This window comes from Temnothorax nylanderi, unplaced genomic scaffold (assembly GCF_030848795.1).
Source record: "Temnothorax nylanderi isolate EJ_2023f unplaced genomic scaffold, tnyl_v1.0 TNYL_tig0037_pilon, whole genome shotgun sequence".
NCBI lineage: Eukaryota > Metazoa > Arthropoda > Insecta > Hymenoptera > Formicidae > Temnothorax > Temnothorax nylanderi.
The window spans coordinates 980,512-994,885 of record NW_027249099.1 but is presented as its reverse complement, the minus strand read 5'-3'; the positions used below and the strand labels follow the sequence as shown (position 1 = coordinate 994,885).

The 14,374-nt window shown below is 43.6% G+C and overlaps 1 protein-coding gene across 3 annotated transcripts in view; it reads left to right on the top strand.

The window, feature by feature from the left end:
• Nucleotides 1-14,374, top strand: part of Kdm3 (Lysine demethylase 3) — a 275,903-nt gene that overhangs the window by 62,356 nt on the left and 199,173 nt on the right. The gene's annotated exons all lie outside the window — the stretch shown is intronic.

Below are 14,374 nucleotides of genomic sequence, written 5' to 3'. Positions count from 1 at the left end.
AATCTCGCGAAGTTCCACTGTAATGTGTCACGGTAATTATCACGGCGATTATAACATCTAATTCGTTTCCGTTTTATTAATTTCTAGTTCAATATCTTAGCATATATCGATAACGAATTAAGTACAGTAATACACGATTATTATACGTAATATATTAAAAATATGATACATTTTTATAACGTAAAGGTGCACGTCTCAGTATATGTTGTGTTAATTTTATCTTTACGGAAATTTAACGTAAAGGTTATTTATTTATAGTGATAAAAATAACAAGACAGTAAATATAATAGCTATTTATTTGGCTCGCATTAAAGAAAGAGCAATGATAAAAAGTGAAATCGAATTTGCGCGTCGTAGAATATGAAGAATGTTTGATAATCCTCGAACACCTTGTACCCTCCCTTCCCTAAGCGGACTCGATTAGATTTCGTGTCGGATGTGCTCATTCATCTCAGAACTTAGCGAAGCGCGACTCACCGACGTGGCTTGGTACATTCCATCCGACAAAGGTTACGAAAGAAAGTATAATTCCTTGGCTGGTTTCCACCTTGCTCTCGTTGCAAGGAGGATAATCGCGGGGCGGAGATGGATTTCGCGACGAAAGAAAATGATTTATGAATGCCTCCGGAGACAAGGCGAGAAGGGAAGAAGGGGAGGGGAGGGTAAGAAGGGGCCACGAAAAGCCCCTCTCGCATTAAAGAGCATTTGTAAGATCGAAGGGAGCGAATTCGGAAAGTTTCTCCAAAGTTTCCTCGAGGCACGAAGAAATCTGGAAGTAGGAATAACTCGTTCCCTTGAAAGACGGCTCGGCAAACTCGCGCGGAGAATCGGGCGCCGAAACTCCGAAAGAGAATTGCACGTTAAGCGATCAAAAGTTCGGGGTTGTCAAAGCGAGGTGGTTAGTCCTTTTAAGGCGGCCGCCAAGCCTCCGGGGTAGTACGGTGGCACAGCTCCCTGATTACCGTTTCTAATTTTCCACCATTTCCCAACCATCGCCTGGGTCCACAGACTCTGCAATACGTCCGCGTGAGTTTTGCGCGAATTATTCTGCTCGTTGGCGCAGGAAAATTACCGTCGCAACTCTGACGATTAGATCTCTCACGTCTCTTGCGAGGCCTCAGAATGATTCGCCGCGTTAAATCGTATTTTTACAGGCTCTCAGTCAGCACCGAAGCGTTAAAGGTCGCGCATTATCTGAACATTAAGGGTAGCCGCTCTCTTTTTCTCTCACGCATAAAACTCGCATACGATTCGCGGCACGATCGAGGTTTGCGCAATCTTAACCGTTCTCGAAAATGAGATTTTAATAACAGCGTGTTTACCCGGCGTTGCAGTCAATTATCGGAGATTGATGGTATTGAGTTTGAATAATAAATCATCGAACGCTAAGTAATCATCTTCAACATCGTGATTTACGATCGTGATCTATTTTATACATATATTTAAAAAGTTTATATTTTTATTAAATTATGAGTAAATCCAAATTTATGGAATTTACAGTGTTATGTTGATTAATTAAACATTATTTTTGTGATGTAACCGTTGAGAGGAGATAATCTCTATGAGCGTAGCGCTTGTATACTAACTTGTGAATTAAAATCGAGGAAACGCCCGCGGCGTTCGTATATTTTCACGATGCGTACAGGAACATCGTAAGCTGCATACAAACTTTCGTCTCGCTCGTGGTGGGATTCGTGAGTCGTGCCGAGCACTTCGGTCCGCGAGCGACGCAGCATCGTCGGAAAGTTCGTGACTGGCTTATACGAGTTTGAAAACTCGCGGAAAGGGATTAAACCTTGCGACTACTGGCTCGTAATGGAACTCTCGACACCCGAGAGTTTCGCGAAGACCGATCATTAGAAGAGCTTACGAGACGAGGTCTCGCCGACGAAGAAACACTCGTCTTTAAGATATCAGTCATCGTGACTTTGCTTTCCTTGCTTTCTCAGGCTCTCAAAATTTGTTTATAATACTTTTAAACTCCGCTCAGCAGAGAAATTCGTGACATATGATCGATTTAATAGCGAAGTAGTAGATCGTGACTGAATATCTCGCGTTGTATATTTAGGGTCTCAGGACCTTCAAATTTAATTTTAATGATTTTTTGATGATACTAGAGTAATTTTTTTAAAGAGAAATAACCTCAAGGTTGTTATACATCTCAATTATTTAATATTCAGAATTAAATATTTTCATGATTGAATCTTGATTTAAAATTCCGCGGTTGAATAAGGTTTAAATTTGTTTGCTTCTGTGCATAAATTACAAGGTCCCTATTTTCGCGAATGATAACAATTCGTCATCCTACTGGACCACTTTTGTTCCTTTCTTTGCTGGCTTCAGTCGTACTTGGAGCTCAAGTCGTGACCTCGATTACTACCGCAACGGAATAAAACCGCGTCAACATCGCCGAGGGAAGAAAGATCCTCTCGTAATTTCTCTTCGACCGTCATTTTCCTCATTTCTCATTAAACTCGTGGACATTTTCCGCGAAGGATGAATACTCAGATCGAGGCGTTCAATTACTGAACCGTTCCTGTGCCGCAAAGTGCGCAACAGTGTTCCCGTGGCGCCTACAACTTTCGTATGAACGATACTCCTCGTCGTACTCTTGGACTCTCTCGCAAAAGCGGTTAAATTCTCGAAACAAGTTTCACGAGTGGGCGAAAGTTACGCGCTCTCCAGAAATCCCGCCCTCTCCAAATCCAACCTTCACGACAACTATTTTCAGAGATGTTGCAACGGAACCCCTTTTCCTTTCCTCCTATTTGTTAACTATTTTATAAAACAAGTGAATAAAATAACAGTAAAAATAACAAGGGAATATATATTTTTTGCAGGACAATCTTAAAAACAATAATTATTTTTTACATAAATAATTGCGACAATGCACATTAAGTATGTACATATATTCATTATGACAAAAAGTTTTCAACTCTCTTTATCTCCAAATTAGTTTGTGATAAAGAAATAACAGATATTAACCCTTAAATGCCACACCTCTCAAGAATCTCGTAAATGACACATGGGGTCTAAAAGACCCCAGCATGAAAAATGTCTCCTTACTTATTGATTTTTTGATATTTAGTTATGAAAATTATTTTCAATGTTGTTCAAGGCTTAGAAAAGAGAATAAAATGCTTATATTGTTAAAATTTCAATTTCAACATAGTATAAAAAATTAAGATCGCCAACAGTTAAAATATTGGCTCCAAAATCAAAAAAATAAAAAATAATAAATAAAAAAATATGAGCTCCATTTTTGGCGGGAACATTTGAAAATATATCATTGTAAAGGGTCTGGGGTCCACTGGACCCCGGGAGGCATTTAAGGGTTAAATAAACATCAAAATCGCGATTGCGGATCATGTCGAATTCCGAATTAAAGTCTAGGGAGACCGTTGCAACTGCGCCACTATCCTGATACTACTTGCAGAGAGATTCGATTTAGTCGGACTAGTAAATGTCGGGCAAGTACCCCACTCCGGTTCGAAACAGTTGGCTGGTTGCCAATCTCTCCCTCGAATTCCCTCAAGTTCACCTGGTATGATCGACTCATAAGCTTTCTCTCTCTTTCTGTATCTATTCGCCCTTCTCGTTCCCGCCGTCTTATCTTCTTTTTATGCCTTCCCAACCCCGACCGCTTTAGAGGATCGTTTGGCCAATAGGGGTGGTTGGCCGAGTCTGCACGCCAGCCCAAGGGAAACGACTAAACCTTGCGGCATGTTGCGCGGGGACAGAGGGGGGGGGGGTCAGGGAGGGATAACGAACGAAGGACACGCGAGCGGGCGAGGAGAAGGACGAAGAAGCTAGAAAGGAGAAACAGGAAGGGTAATGGCACGAGGGGAGCAGGGTGCGATGGTGAGTCGGTGGTTGTGAGGGTGAGAGTGATGGAAAGAGAAACACAACGGTGGATTCGGGGGGATGGATAGGGTAAATGTGCGGCAGAAAGGGGAACGGTGTGGCTCAGTGCTGCGAACCCAGAATGGGAATCGGCACTCGAGAATGGTATAAGGGGGTGCGTAACGTGGAAAGTAGGTGGGGCAGGGGGTGGCTGGCTGGCTGGATGGTCGGATGGGGGTTGGGGCGGCGGTCGGTAGCTGTATTGATTCTCGGGCAGGTCACGCGGGTGGGGACCATCCACCGGCGCCGTTGGGGTAGCGGCGCGAAGGGCGGGGGGCTGGAGGTGAGCAACGCCGGATGGTTGGCGCACAACACACCCCTACCTGTCTACTCTACCTACCTACCTACCTACCTACCCGGCCGGGCTAACACAAAACATCACCTTGCAAATTGGTTAATTCCGTGCCAAACCTGCGGAAATTCCACGAAGTATGTATCTAGCGGCTTCGTGTCGCGGTCTGCTCCTTGCCACCCCTTTTTCTCCCCATCAACGTAGAACAGGGTATGGGAGTCGGCCACAGTCCCCCCGGATTGCCCTGCCTGCTCGTCGTTCTCGGTCTTACTCCAGTTTGCCGTGCGAAGTGAATTCCAGACAGTCTGCCCCGTCTTCCCTCTTTCGCTCGTCATTCTGTTTACATCTTGACGTCGCAACAAGGATATAGACAATGAATTGATATTCGGTCTCGCGATAAATTGAGTTGGCGCGCTCTCTAATTCCGTGAACACGCCGAGCAGATCGCTTCTCATTAATTTCTTGACTTGAATTCTACCTCTAAAATTAATAAGGTATATCCGTTTCTCAATAGTGCAATGACAAAAAATAGTTACGCAATTAAGAAAAAAATGCATCTATTTTAAAGATTTAAAATTTAGGAAAATGAGGTAAAGTTCTTCTCGAACATCTCTTTTCATCTTTTAAACTTGATATAATAATGAGAAAACGGGGAGAGAGAGATTATGTGTAAACATAATTACGGAATTTTACAAGTTGGGTATATCTCGTGAGATACAACGGCAAGTTCGGGGTTAAATCGCTAAGCGTCGAGCGTTAACCCCGTCTGGCATAAAGCGTTAAAACCCCAGCGCGGCGGGTAGATGAATTCGTCAGATATCATCGATCGGGATGCGTCTGGTCGTGCTGATACGCGCATTATCGACGATCGGAGACGGGCGTGAACGAGCTGTCGCTCACGCGAACGTTAATTACACCGTTAATAATTGTCGCGCGAAAAGTGGGTTTCACGCCGTGTCCTACAAACGTGCCACGTAACTTCCGTTAAGCGTCCGTAATATAAGGTAATCCAACTACGGTAAAAAACTTTCGTGGAAGTTTAATTGCACGGAGAACTCGGAAGGGGGGGGGGAGGGAACCCGTTAAGATTACTGTATTAAAATCGACGTGTAATCATGGCAAAATAACTGCTATTTTTAATCGATTTAGTTTTTTATCCGTGGCTGACAAGACATGTGGTAAATGTTAGGATCTTGTTTTCCCGCAAATTTTTTAGCTATTCGAGTTAAAGGTCAGTGAAGAGATTATTGCGTTAAGTAGACTAAACAGTTTACATTTTCATGGAATCATTGGCCGCGGCTTCAAACGCATTTTTAGACGAAACTTTAGAGCTCGGTTTCTAAGTATTTCGACGTAAATATATATACATTCCGTTTCTTTGACGCAAAAAGTCATTCAGTTATCAATCTGGCTTTAGATATTCGGTCCATCTGCGATTGACTCATTTCCGCGATAGGAATTTTCATTTATTTCTCGGCTTCTTCCTACGTGGAAGGGGTTGACCCTGGTGGCGTCTCCTTGAATACTGCTGGGAGAGGAGGGGGCTGTTTGTGTCACTCCACCCGCGATATTGTTGACACGCGAACAGGAATGTGGCACGCACGCGTATCCACATTCTGCACTGTATTGGCGCCTATTTGCTCTTACTGTGTTCTATGTACATGTGCACCCATGTATGTATGAGTGTGTGTACATGCGCGCGTTTATCCTCCATTCTGAAGAAGACTTCTGTGGAAGCTGGCTGCGCGTGGATACACACACCTATACACGCACCCTCGAGTTCTCACCAGCCATGCACACATAGGATGTTGCGCGTCGGCTGGTGCCAGAAGGCCTTCGTCGCCCGTTCCACCTGTTTGTGCGGGAGTTTCCCCGCGAAACTTTCAGTTGCCGAACAACAAAGTTCCCGGCTGGCCGAACTACTGCCGCGAACGGGCGCCGCGCCGCGCGCGTTCTCTCCGCTCTGCGGATCGATACCTCGTAAGCCGCATAAATAAAGCCGCGGCAGCTGCCCGACCCTGCGTGTTGTGTTGCGACTTTGTGCCGGCTTCCCACCTTGATCGACGTCGGGAGTCGTGGCGTTTGAAGAGAGAGGTCAGTCGTCGAGAACGAAATGTCGATGGTTAGGAATCTGGTTACGCTGATTTCGGCAAAAAATTGTCGAAGGAACATAATGGTCGCTTTTATGATGGCAAAAAACGATCAAATGGTCTATCTGAGAAATGTTTTTATAAATGTGCAACGAGAGAGAAAGAGAGACAATTGTATTCTCATCGTGGGAAATTAAATAACAATGGTTTTATTGCATCTAATTAGGGAGGATGATACATAATGGGAATACTATATGATGAAACAATACGATTTCTATAACATTTACATATGTACAGGGAATATAATGTAGGAATGAATAATATAGGTTGTTCCATTCGTATTTTTCTATATTATTTTGGAGCACTGCAATTAATTAAATATTTAAATAAAATTACGTCAGTTTGAATTAAATTTGAAATGAAGTATTTTAGAGTATCTTCACTGAATGTTATTTAAATAGATATATTGTTCATTTGGATGAATTTGGCGATGACATTTAATCGCTTGTTTTTTATATCTGTGTCAAAACTGTTTTAAATATATCTACTATATATACATAAGCTGTCAATGTGTCAATATAGATTTATTATAGAAATGACTATTTGATTAACATCCATTAGTGTGATAACTATAGAGATATAGCATGCCATATAATTTCCCCCCAAAGGGTCAGTGTCCCAGGTTTCCATTTTCGTGAATCATTTCACGCGTATTGACGGATGACGTCGCGTTTGTCACTCTGCATATTGAGCAGCAGGTAATTATACAATAGAATGTTATTATATCCAAATTCTCAGCGAGTTATCATTCGAGAACTTGCAGACGCTTTTATCTAGAATCCTGGAGGTCTCGGCAAGCAAGAAAGTTGCAGAAACAACGAGACACGCGGACCCATAAAGCTCTTCTCTCACACACGTCCACACGTTCATTCTCTATTTTTTTTTCCTTTAGCTCTCTCTACCCTCTTCTTCCCCGTTCTCGTTCAATATTGATTACCGATAAATTCCGCGTAGCCATACTCGACTAAGCGTAAAGGTAGCCATTTCGTTCATGGTTCGCCGATTCACAATGGGCTTCCGCCTAGAATCTTGGCTTCTGTTCACGTACACACGGCGCAGAAATTAGTAAAGGTACGTCGTGCAGATTGCCTGCCGCTAGCAGGAAAGTGCTCCTTTATCCCTCGAAGATCTGCCTCGGGTTTACCTTAAATAAATGCATATCGTCCTTTTCATTATTCGATGTTAAGTGGTATATATACTGTATCTCACGTAGTTCTTGTCGATTAAATTGTTTATCAAACAGGCCATCAATTATTACTAAATTAAATTGGACCTTTTTTTTTAAATTAAAAAATTCCACGAGTAAATTAAGAGACACGAGGAAAACAATAGTGAAAAAATTTAACGATCTCTCGCATACCGCGTATTCCGCGCAAAATTTTTCGTGGCAGAAAAATTTTATCATTCAAACATAAAAAAAATACATTTCCAAATTTCGGCCAAATTGCGCGGCCGGATCCCGTTATGTCTAAATAAATTGCAGTCGCGAGAAACATGAAGCGAGGTTTATACGACGTCGTATATCGCTCGAACGTTGAAACTTAGCGCGATCTCGCGTTATACGCGGGATGTAAAAGGACCGTGATCGGAAGCCGATAATCCGGTAGTCACTTTGAATGCACGTAACGTCGGCTCGACTCTTGATGGCGGGTTCTAGAGATTCGTCGGCCGCGCGTCTCACGGTCGAATAAATCGGAACCGTGCCCGCAATCATTGTGCAGGGGAATGGAGAACGCGGCGGCGCATCGCATTAAGAAACGCGCCGTAAAATTGCCAAGTTTTTCGCTCGGCATGCTCGAATGGCCGAATGCCACGCTGCTTGAAATCGATATTCGCTGCGCTTTGCCGAGTCGTGCACTAAAGGAGCTCGGAGTGTAAGTTCTTATTGCCTCAATATAATGCGGATGATGCGCTATATCGCGAAAACCGATCCTGACCTACATCGGAGAGCAAAAGGATGGCATTTGTCTCTTATGCGAGGAAACTTAGTTATCACGTTTGATTTTATTTTATTATCATTATTTTAATGGATTGTATTTTTTTTTACATAGAGAGGAGAGAGAGACGAATCATAAATTTATTAATGAAACTTTACAGAAACGTTAGAATTAATATCCGATATATATGGATTGCCGCAGAGTCTCTATTTTTAATATTGATGGATTTTATAACGAGTCTTATTTAATTAGATATTTCCTTAATCTCGAAGTCAGGATAGATTTAGAATCAAGTAATGGTTCTTTAGAAGAAAAAGAAATTGTGAACTAAATTACGGAATTGAACCACCAAAAGCTTTTGGTTTACTTAAGAGAACTTTACATTTTCGGAAAGTCAGAACGTAATTACTAAGATTATTAATGCTGAATAAAACAGCGAATATTCCGTATATAAATTTACATTCTATTTTTGCATATGCTACATTCGAATATTAATAACGAGCCATCCGTGCTGAATGTGATGTTCGTGACAACTGAAGCTTTATCACATTTTTGTTTTCGAATGTCTCTCAGATATTGAGTATAATTAGCAGCCACGAATATCATAAAATATTAATGCGATAAATACAATTTTTCGGCTGTACGTGTATATGTATATATGTGTATGCGCACGCTTATTGCATCTACACATCCAACGGGTTAAAAAATCTATCTTACTTTGTTAAATCATGATTTACTGCGTGGTTATTATATAGGCAATATAACGAATGTCTACAGAGTGTAATTCAAAACCACTATCTGTACGTCACCTGTTGGCACGATAGCATAATTTGGCACGAACTCATGCTACGCGAGGTCGATTTGAAGCGATGTAATATATCTGCCCTACTAGTTTCGGATAACGCTCAACTGTAGTTTAAGTACATATATGAAGTGTAGTCTCATCAAGAGCCTTAGTATAATTTCGATAAGTTTAAACGTTGATGAATAAATGCGTATAAATAACGTGATAATATTTACGTGAGTTTGTAATTAAATAATCCGATAACTTTATTATCGATATTGTGGTCGGAGTTTTTTATCGATTATTAAATATTTAGTTACAGTCAGTTCGTTATACGAAAAATATCTGCTCTTTTTCCATCAAATATATATCAAATATCTGTTTTCTATCTAGATCTACAGCGTTGATGAGTGATATATGTAATAAGATTAAATAACGCTCAATACACATAAAAGTATGAAAAAAGGGTCTAGGAAAATCCCGAAAGTGCTCACAACATGTTCCAGGCACGTGCCGGTTTCGCATCTAATTTTCTTATAGAATGTTTGATCGCTCATGCTGTGCACCTTCGGGTAGGGGAAACCGTTTTTCTCCCGTTAAAGAAGCGTTCTCTGTAATTTATATAATTGAAAATTTCAATAAAATGAGCGCTCGTGCAAGCGCGTAATAGCTTCTCGGAGTAGCGACAGCGTCCTCCAGAGCGACGTGCGACGAATTCCACGCCACGACCGCGTAATTCAATTAATTACGATTCCGCGATCGTTCGAACGCAACTTCTCGTTCGTGAAAGGGCCGTCCCTTTACGCCGCCCTTCTCTCTCTTCTCGTCCGCGCACTCGTTTCGCCATTTCGAGCTCCAGTCGAGTGGATTTTTATGGAGCTTGATTTGCGTATCCGTATATTCGCTGTTTGCCCGTGTCGTGCCTGACAGCTGCGCGGTGTTAATGTACGATAAGTTTATAGCGTAACTTATCAGAATACATCGATTAGTCGTGCTGAGTGGGCCGTACGGTTTATTATAACAAAGAGAATACTAAATAACAAAAAAAAAGAGAGAGGGAGGAGGAGAGGGAGGAGAGAGGAGAGAAAAGACTATATGGTCGAGTGAAACAATATCGAATTAAAATATCGTGAATGAATATTTTAATTAATAGGAATATAGGTAGAATAAATAGGTAGAAGAAATCTAAATCTTTAGAATAACACGTGTAATGAGAAGAAAGATGAGTAATAGATAAGGGAATACAAAACGAGAAATTAGATAAGAAGAACGGATGTAGCAAGTGAGTAAAACTGAAGACAGAATTGAAGAAATGCAAATAAACTTTTATTTTATATCACCGCTTGTGAATAAAATCGAAAGTCACGTGTGCGAAGAAGAGACAGGTAGACATAGACACGGTAGATAAAAAGAGCGTGTATGAGAGAGGGAGACAGATCGGGCAAGAAGTTAGATCGGAAGTGCAGAGCGAAGAGGAGCAAGGAGGAGGATAGCCGACAGTTTATCGCGTATGCATCGCCGTGGCTCGCCGAGTTTGCAACATTATCGTCACTCGCGTGACGTTCCTGGTTTCGGAGGCGGTTGCTCCACTCGTGGGATGACGACCGTGCGCCGGGGCATGGTGCGAACGAGCGAGGAGAGGAAAATAGGGGTAGTCTAGGGCCGCGCGAAGGGAGAGGTACGGAAGGGGGACCGGAGGGATCGACCCTCCATCGCTACTCGCGCGGATAGGAGAGCGGGGAAGAGTCCGACGGCGGTGGCGGCGGTGGCGGCGGTGGCGGCGGCGGCGGCAGCGACGGCGAGCATGCAGTTGACGAGCTGGCGGTCGGGTCGGGTGGTGGAAGCTGGCGTCGGGGCCGCCGAAGGAGAGGGAACCTCACAGGGTGACGGGCGTGTTGGGGGGCCGGGGCGAGCAGGGGGCCAAGCGATTCCGCAAAGCTCGTGCCAGTAGACGGCAGCACTGCGGCCCGGGCGTATCGCAGTTCGCGTTTGATCGTCAGCAACGCGCTTTTGTCTCTACCGCCTGGTCGACCTATCGTCCGTCGTCTCGAGGGTGAAGGTGCCTGCCCGACGATACCCCTTCACTCCTCCCCCCCCGTCCCGCTCCGCCGTCTCTCGTACATGCGCGCGCGCGCGCGCACCTACCCCTTCCCCCTTCCCTTTCCGCTAACCGACGAGGTGGTTCTCCTATTGTTGTGGTCTTGACCGGCCCGCGCGCGTCGCCGTCGAGGGTATACATCGCGGCCGGGGCCAGCTTTTTATCCCGCGTTTCTACCCCTGGAGATTAGCGGCGCGATTTATAGTGCTATCACGAGAGCTATATCAAAAATCGCGAGGATATCAGAGATAGGGAGGGGGAAGAGAGAAAGGGGGAGGGAGGAAAAGAGAGATAGAGATAGAGAGAGCGAGAGAGAGAGAGAGAGAGGTGATTGTGAGAGAGCGACGACACCGGCTGGCCGGACGGATCGCGAGAATTCTGGCGGATTCGTGGCATCCAATATCCGGTCGATAATGCGTCGTGATGTAGCTCAGTGACAGCTGAAGAAGGGAACTTCGCACACCATCTTCGTTTATCCCCCGAGATACATGGGCGGGGACTCTGCACAGCGGGTCCCGAGCGATCAGTGACGACAAGTCGATGCTGATTGTCGCCAGCACGGCGGACATTGTCCTTCGTGTCCTGAGAAAGGATCTAGTTTCTAGTGTTTGGAGACTAGTTAGGGGTTGGTCCGAGTTTAGTGCCCTTCGCTTTAATAATTGAAGTGCGAGTTTCCTCGGTTTCTCAATCAATACCATGTTGTACCGCTGTCTCAATTAACACGTCAGTGGAAGCTGACGACATTTTCTTCAGTTGAAATATTCGTAGCTGCAGTGTCATCTGAAGTGAACATTTTGCTTCCTTCGACCTTCCGGTCGATGTTAGCTCATATATTTGATATAGGTTGATATTTTATCAACATTTCGGAAAAATATTGAGCGATAATTATCGTTCGATCGATTGCTTTTCGCGTTTAATTTACCTCGTTTGTTGATTAATCTCGTCATCGAAAGTAAGATGTATTTCTGCATGTTTTTTTCATTACGTTGAATCACCAAACGCTAGGGTAAAATTTGCTTCAATCAATTCGCAAACTTATCGAATAACTATGTTTCACATCTGGGAAAGGGTTCTTGTTGTTTAGGGAGCAGTTAAAGTTCGCGTTTACTAAATTTACCGGGATTTAATGAGACTCGTTTCTCCTGAACGAGGTCACGATCCCGGAATCCAACTTTTCCCCCCTCGGGAATCTTATACTTATCCTTCGCTTGTGCTTAGCCCGGGATAAATCAATTTACCTACCGATTCAGCTCGTCGCTCCGATTATCTACTCCTAGACGTTACAGCGAACGCGTTTCGATGCCACGAATCTTCCGGAAGTCGTTCGCGTCTGTCGTCAGGGAGGGGAACGCACGCGTACATCGATACGATTTTTCCAGTGGAGAGGGCTTCACCGTCGTCGACCTAGCCTTTAAAGGGGATCCTGATGCAAGGACTATTACGCATATATACACGTACAGCTTAATTTTGTGCCGCGCCCGTCTCGTGCGCGATTGTTAATGATCTCGTCGCCCCGCGGAGAACCCGTCGTATGATTGTGTGCTGTGTCAAGTCAGTGAAAGTCAAGTCACCGGTCTGCCCCGCTCCCTGCCTCATCATGGATAAACGCTCACAGTGACCGACCGGCCCGGACTGGTCCCACGTCCTCGACCTCGGACGACGTAAGTGCTCCATGATGATGTGATTATACTGCCGGTGATCATTCCTCTTGAGATGTGCCCTCGAGACTTTTGTGCGTCTTGCGCTCTCTCTACGTCTCCGGATGACAGTGAAATATTAACCCGGACATTTTAGAACTGGAGCAACTAATGCCACTCACTGGCGATTTAAAGCGTCGTCTACAATACACGCAGTAAGCGTGGAATAAGGAGTAAGAGTAGGCAGGAGTAAGCATTATAGCCTGATTGGCCGAGCGTAAGTGTAAGAGTAAGAGTAGGAGTAAGAAATAAAATTAATTTATTTCGCTTACGCCCTTACGCCAGCTCTCTTAAACCGAAAATAGCCCTCTTACGCCTACTCTTACTCCTTACTCCACGCTTACTCCGTGTATTGTAGACGACGCTTAAGAGTAGACTGTGAAAGGAAATGCAAGACTTGACTAACGTCAAACCAAGAAATTGTCATTGGGTGGTGGTTGCGCTATAGTTCTATTATAAATTAGAATCTTTCGTTTCGGATATGAAATATCGGTCAGATAGTAAAACTTTGACTTTATCAAGAAATATTGATTCCTTATATCCTTTATAACTTGTTATAAACTTGTTTTCAACTAGTATAATTAATTTGACCCTAACACTGCATTTGTTATTATCTTTTTTTGAGTGAATATTGGGAGATTTATGTTGTTACTCTAATATTTAGAGGTCTATTTATTCAAGTTCTATACTTATCTTCAGGCAAACATGAGAGCGGAAGTTCACTGTGGTATGAAATTTAGCGGAATTTAGCGGAAGGCGAACAGTGGGATCATTGATTTATTTGTGACTTAAAGCGAGCTGTCTGCATGATAAAGCTCAATCAATGATTCAAAGCGATAGCGATTCCAAGAAAGGACGGATATCTCGCGGTTGGGCAACTCGGCCAGCATATCGATTTGCCCGAATGCACTTCGGTATTTGCGAATCGTGATCGGACGTTCGCCAAACTAATTACGTGAAAACATCTCGGCCGGCACTCTGCTGGAATGGCTGTAATCGATAAAGTTTAAGTTATCCCGAGAAAAACTTACTTCCATTAATTGTTAGCATAGTTGAAATTGCGACACGTCAAATCTCTCGCGTTTTCAGCAAACGGTTGGTCCGAATTACATATGAACTGAAATGTTTTGTCCATTGAAAGTTATTCTTCTACCACACAATCACCTTAAAACTCACTTCTATTTCAAGTCGCTTCAGGGAATCGCAAGTGTTTACTTCGAATTTAAATTCTTTCCGAAAACGATTGTCCGCGACAAAAACTTTCCACGAATAAGACAATCGAGCGCCACTCTCAATTCAGCGATCAATGGCAAGATAGTTTCGCTATCAGGTTTTACTATCGAGTCATTCCGAAGGATAAAAAGCACTTCGTAGCAGCCGCAGCTTTTAAAGCCGAGGCAATTCTAAAATTATTGCATTGCGAAGTACTCGGCAAAAAAGAGATGTCGATCGCATCGTATAAAGTATCGAGACGACCGATATTCCGATCCGCCGCGCCGTTACGCGACGAGCA